Source organism: Camellia sinensis, chromosome 7 (assembly GCF_055761805.1).
Source record: "Camellia sinensis isolate YWXY chromosome 7, ASM5576180v1, whole genome shotgun sequence".
Lineage (NCBI taxonomy): Eukaryota > Viridiplantae > Streptophyta > Magnoliopsida > Ericales > Theaceae > Camellia > Camellia sinensis.
The window spans coordinates 34,785,255-34,791,254 of NC_138967.1; positions in this window are offsets into that span (position 1 = coordinate 34,785,255).

A 6,000-nucleotide genomic window follows, 5' to 3' on the forward strand; every position below is an offset into this window, starting at 1 on the left:
CAAAAACAACAAACCCAAAACCCCTAGGCCTTCCATTGGTCTTGTCTTTCATCACCACAGTCTGCAAAACCTCACCATAGGCCTCGAAATGGTCCTTGAGCTTCTCTTCATTCGTCTCGCACGAAATCCCGCCGATGAAGAGCTTCCCCTAATCCGAATCCATTACTTTCTCTCTCTATAAGTGAGAGAGAGAGAGAGAGACTGGGTTGGGTTTGTGAGTAGAGAGAAAGGCAAAGAAAGATGAATCAGCTTCAGGCTTGAGACGGAATAAGAAAGAACAGTGTGGAAAGTATTCTGAATCAACGGACGAGATTGGAAGCTTTGAAGGGTTCAGATATTTTATTTTGAGGGCTGTTATTAGCATCTGTCTAAATTTTTTGGATTCTCATTTCTTTCAACTCCCACTCTAAATCTTAAATTTTAATAAGATATTTTTTTTAATGCACCGCTTAATATCAAATCGGTGATATTACATGCACTAATTAGTATATTAACTAATGTATTAACACTAATTATGACATTATTATTAACCTCATTCATTAATCATATTATAAATATTAAAAATCTCTTAAATTATGCCCGTCATTAATTGGTACACTAATTAATACATTAATCAGTACATATAGTATTATTCATATCAAATTTATCCATATCAAATTTATCTTAAATGCATACTTACCCAATTTTACACTCTCTCTCATTTCTTTATTGATGACTATCCATCTCTTATTGAAGAGAACATCAACAATCTCTTGCTGTTGAAGAACACCATTACATTGCATCTAAACTTGTCACAAAAAGAAAAAATCCCCATTGGGGTTGCAAATCAACTCGACAATGTGAGGGAAAAACCCTCATTGTGACGGAAATTCAGTCCATCATTGCGGTAAGTTTACTTATGTTCTTCAAAGAATCTATAGTGGTAAGATATATCCTTGAGGAACAATTTGGAAAATTGGTAAAAAGTTAATTTTTTCACTTTTTACTAAGTTCTCTCAAAAAAGTCATAAAAAAATCACCAAAAAAGTCAGTTTTTTTTTTTAATCAAAAAAACCACCGGAAAAGCTAAAAAACCAAAAAATCAATTTTTTACCAAATTTCCAAAACACTCCACAGAGTCCCCCCAACAAAGCCTTGAACCTGCATCACCTTGTTTTAGTAGTGAAAGGTTGGATGGTTATTTCCCCCATTATGTGACCAGAAGCAATGTTACTTCATTTTATCTAAGCGTTTGAGAAGTGAAATTTTGTTTTTAAACTATTGAATGTATTTGGACAAAAATGAGTTTTTTAAACTATTGAATGTCTGTTGCCAATCCACCTACCTTCTTTTACTTGGGAAATAAAATTATGAAATTATTATTGACTATTAAAGTTTTGCACCTAAGACTCGTGCCCACAAAATTAACAATGCTCTCAATTGGTATGTTCTGCCGTCAGTGATAGTTACAAATATGCATATCAGTCCTGCTATAGACCATTAAAACACCAGCTCTAACAAGAGTTCTAAACAGGTGGCAACCTCACACAAAAAAAAATAAAAAAAATAAAAAAAATCAAGGCATAGCAACACTGTGGCTCTAATTAGAGCTCCCAAACATTTTTGTAATTACAAATATGCATAAAATATAAAAATATTTTGGATAATTTAAGTTTTGAAATGACATGTTACCTACCATAGTGTCCTAGTTTCATGTTTGGATAGAATGTGTTTTTCATTCAAGTCTTTTATGAAAAATCTATTAAAACTAGTTGTGAGAAGAAGAGTATGAACTCTGATAATTAATTATAAATAGTTTGTAAGCCACAAGCATGATGAGTATTTGATGGTTGGAGTAATCAACCAAAGGATATTCTAATATTTAAGTTAGTACATATAAATTAAACATTCAATATTGAAAATTAGTACAAGCGTAAGTGATTGTGTGTCTTAGTTCTGGAAGTTGAATTACTTTATATATTTGCTTATATTGTCATTGACTAACATCTAATTGTACTTTGTGGACAACTATAGTGGAAATTGCTTGAGATCGCCAAACGACGTTTAAGAGACGTAATGTTGTAATTTCTGAAAAAATGACTAAGAGACCTCGATGCACTCATAAGACTAAGGATTATGGTGGTGGAGTTAATGAACAAGACATGAATGACATAGGTGTTGCTCTAGCAGAAATGGCTAACGTTGAAAATGTTGGGGGCAATCAATTGAATGTTAGTGACAGGGGTGATGAATTGGGTGATGAACCAATGATGAATTAGGTGATGAATTAGGTGATGAATTGAGTGATGAACCAACAGACATAGGTAATGAACCGATAGACATGGGTAACTATGAAAACCAACTAACAGATACAACTGAAAAAATTACTGAAGTTCTTACTGGACCTTTTCCTGGGGGGCTAGATGATCTTTCAATTTTGAAGAGTTTTTATTGTCACGTAGTAGCAAAAATTTGACATAATGATGTAATTCATTGTAATCTGCTACCTTGTGCGCATATGGAAAACATTGAGTACACCAAACAACACATCCACATGCAACAACATCAATACCAACAGAAGATCCTTTGTTTTTTTGTCTTAAGTCTATTGTTTTTTCGAGTGTCCATATAAGATCCACTCCTCTCACTATCTAGGCTAAGTCGTAGTTTCCTACCACGAACACTACCCCCATCTGATTTCTGCACGACAGTAACGAATCCATTTTTTCTCCTAACTTGACGAGCCCATTGAATTAACTCATCTCGACTCTTGAATATCTTAAATAAATTAATTAAACTAATCAATTATTACATATAAAAAAAGGACAAAAAAAGGTATATTATTTGTAAAACAATCAAAGACTCACTTCATGAGTGACAAATCCATTACTATAATCCATTACAAATTCTGAATCAACCTTACTGCCTCTAGTCGAAGCATCACCCTAAAAACACATGTGAATGTAATTTCAAAATGGAAAAAATTATGTTCGGTTGAACAGTTCCTAAACTAATGGTTTTGTTTGGTTCAACAATGCCGAAAATAAAGGTCATGTTCGGTTCAATAGGATCGACTATCTGCATTACTGTTTGAAACCCATATAAAGAACTAAATGTTTGTGTCCAATATCATGTTACCGAACATAATCTTAACAGTCAGCAAACCAATACCGAATAACTTGAATAAAACAGGAACGACTGAAAACAACTGAGAATGTTAATGCGAGACAGACAAACTTACCAATGGAACACCAGTTTCATCAGAATTGTTGTCATTGTCCTATATTGCTCTACAATGTGAAATAACTGATGAAGAGTATATGTTGTACTTGAAAAAAAAAATCTGGTTTAGGAGGGTTTATGATAGTGATAAAGATGATACATTCAAGATTTAAGATGATTATGAAAAATAACAGACTTAGAATTTATGTTGGTTGGTTATGAAAAGTAATATGTTTAGGGTTTAGAAATGTAGAATATGTATAGCTAGAGCTGGAGCTGGGGGTGGGGGTGGGTGTCCAATATTGTAGAGTCTTAGTTCTTATTTAGTATGTGGGTGCTTCATTAAATGTTGTCGTTTAACATAATTTTACTTTAAGGGTATAATTGTAATAAAAAAATAGATATTGGGGGGTCCTAAGAATTTAAACAGGTGCTAATAGCAGTACTTTTTATTTTAAAGTAAACATATTGTTAGCCTTACAATTTAATATAATTACACCCGTCTCTTTTGATTTTTATTCCTATAATAGTTAGGTTCTTTTTTCATGAGTGATTTGTTAATAGTATATGAATAAAAAATTGATATTATTTTTTTTTTCTACTGACACATACATTTATTTTTGAACAAGTCTATATACACAGAAATCATTCCTTGTGAAAGGTTTGTGTCCTATGTTTCTGTATTCCTAGCGTTACTATTTATTTTAGTATCTACACACTAATTGTATTAGTTTTAGTCACTTTAATCTTAATAAAATGAAAATCAATGTAATTATATTAAAAATATAAAATTTATTATATTTTTTTAAAGCATGAGCCCACATGAGTGTAATTTACCCAGTATTGTAGTATTGAGACGAGTTTCAATGATTTCCAGCAAAATCATCATAAACACAAAAAAATAAAAAGTCAATTTTTTTTTTTTTCTGTAGTACTCCTTTGTAAAAGAATTATTTATATTTTTACTTTTCTAGTCCGTTTAGTCAAGTGAAACCTCAAAGTATAAAAAACAAAATTCATTAAAGATGAAAAAAAAATCAACAAAAAATCACTAAATTTAATTTAATTTTATTATTTGTCTAGATATGTAGAACATAAATATATAATTTTTTCGAGAAAAGTTTAAAAAAAATCATAAAAGACAAAATAAATAAATAAAAAATACTCAAAAAACTAAATACAAACACTACTTTAAAAAAAAAATAAAAATAAAAGTTGGTTGGCATTGCGTCAAAATCGCATGTCACCATTGCTATAATTTAATATTTTACTATTATAACATGTCAAATTATAATTTTAACGATGTTAAAATAGATACGATCATGCTACGTAGCTCGAATGTCGCGGCTCGAAACGCGGCTCGACACCAAAACGACGTCGTTTTGGTGTCGATTTTGTTTTTTTTTTTTTTTTCCCTGGTTTTGCAGAACGAAGAAAAGAAAAAGAAGAAGAAGGGAGAAGAAGAGAAGGGAGGAGGAGGAGGAGGAGGAGGAGGGAGGGGAGGGGGCCATAAAAACCGGTTTGAGGAGGAGGGGAGGCTGGGCTGCGACGGAGGCGGGGCTGCGACGGAGGAGGAAGTAGAGGCGGCGGCAGGAGCTGCGACGACGGCGGGGCGGGGCGGGGAGCTGCGACGCCGACCTTCTTCATCTCCCTCCCTTCTCTTTCTCCTCTCCCTCTCTTTCTCTCCCTCTCCCTCTCTTCCTCTCGAGCCATTTCGAGCCTGGTAGCTTCGAGCTACCAAGCATTTTCCAAATAGATATCACCATTAGAGATGATCTAATGGACAAATCAGACATAAAAAAATAAAAAATTGAAAAAGGCAAATAAAGGTGTAAAGAGAAGCTCAACTTCTAAAATCTAAGTATAATGCTTCATCAACCAAATATAGGATGCCCGACTCTCTACAGAATGACATGGAGTAGCGTACGTGAAATTCTACCCACACACAAAAGAAAAAAACACTCTACCCAAACACTTTCTCTCTCCTCAAACTCTTATCTCTATCCCTTTTTTGAACACCAACTCTCTCTCTCTCTCTCTCTCTCTCTCTCTTCATTCCCTCTTCTCTCCTCTATCACTTAAACCCTCTCGATGATTAACAGTGACACCATCCACTACCGCAACAGACATGAACATCTTGATTTCTTCAAAGCTGAAGAGTGAGAAAAAGATGAAAATTGAAGAAGATAGTCACCGTGGAAAGAGATTTGCCAAAGAGAGCAAGAAAAAGCTAAATATCAACCGAGAGGGATGGATTTGAGGCCGATATATACATTGCAAACAAAAATATTTCCATGTCCTTTTCTCTCTATGCAAATGCGAACCACTTATATATCCATTTAATTCCCTTTCTCTCTACAAATAAAGACCCATTCAATCTCTATCTTCAACTCCCCTTTCTCTCTTTACAAATGCAAACGCATCCATGGATATTATTTTGTAAACCATGAACAAGTTTTGCACAGTTGCCATTGGCTATTAGCTTTGAAAGATGATACATTTGTTGTGTGTGTATTTATGTTTTTATTGCAATCTGTTACAATCTTCAAAAGAGGAGAAAGAAATGAAATTGAAAGGAGACCAAGAAAATGTAGAGATTGGGTTTGGTTTTTTTGATTAAATATAATAAAAAAAAATCACAAATTTGTTGTACAAAAAAAACTCAGAGATCAGGAAGAGAGAGAGAGAGAGAGAGAGAGAGAGAGAGAGAGAGAGTCATCAGAGAGGGAGAGTGTTGCCGAGAAGAGAGAAGCATACCTGTTTTTCTTTGTTGTGTGCTTCATGCCCCTAATTTGCAAC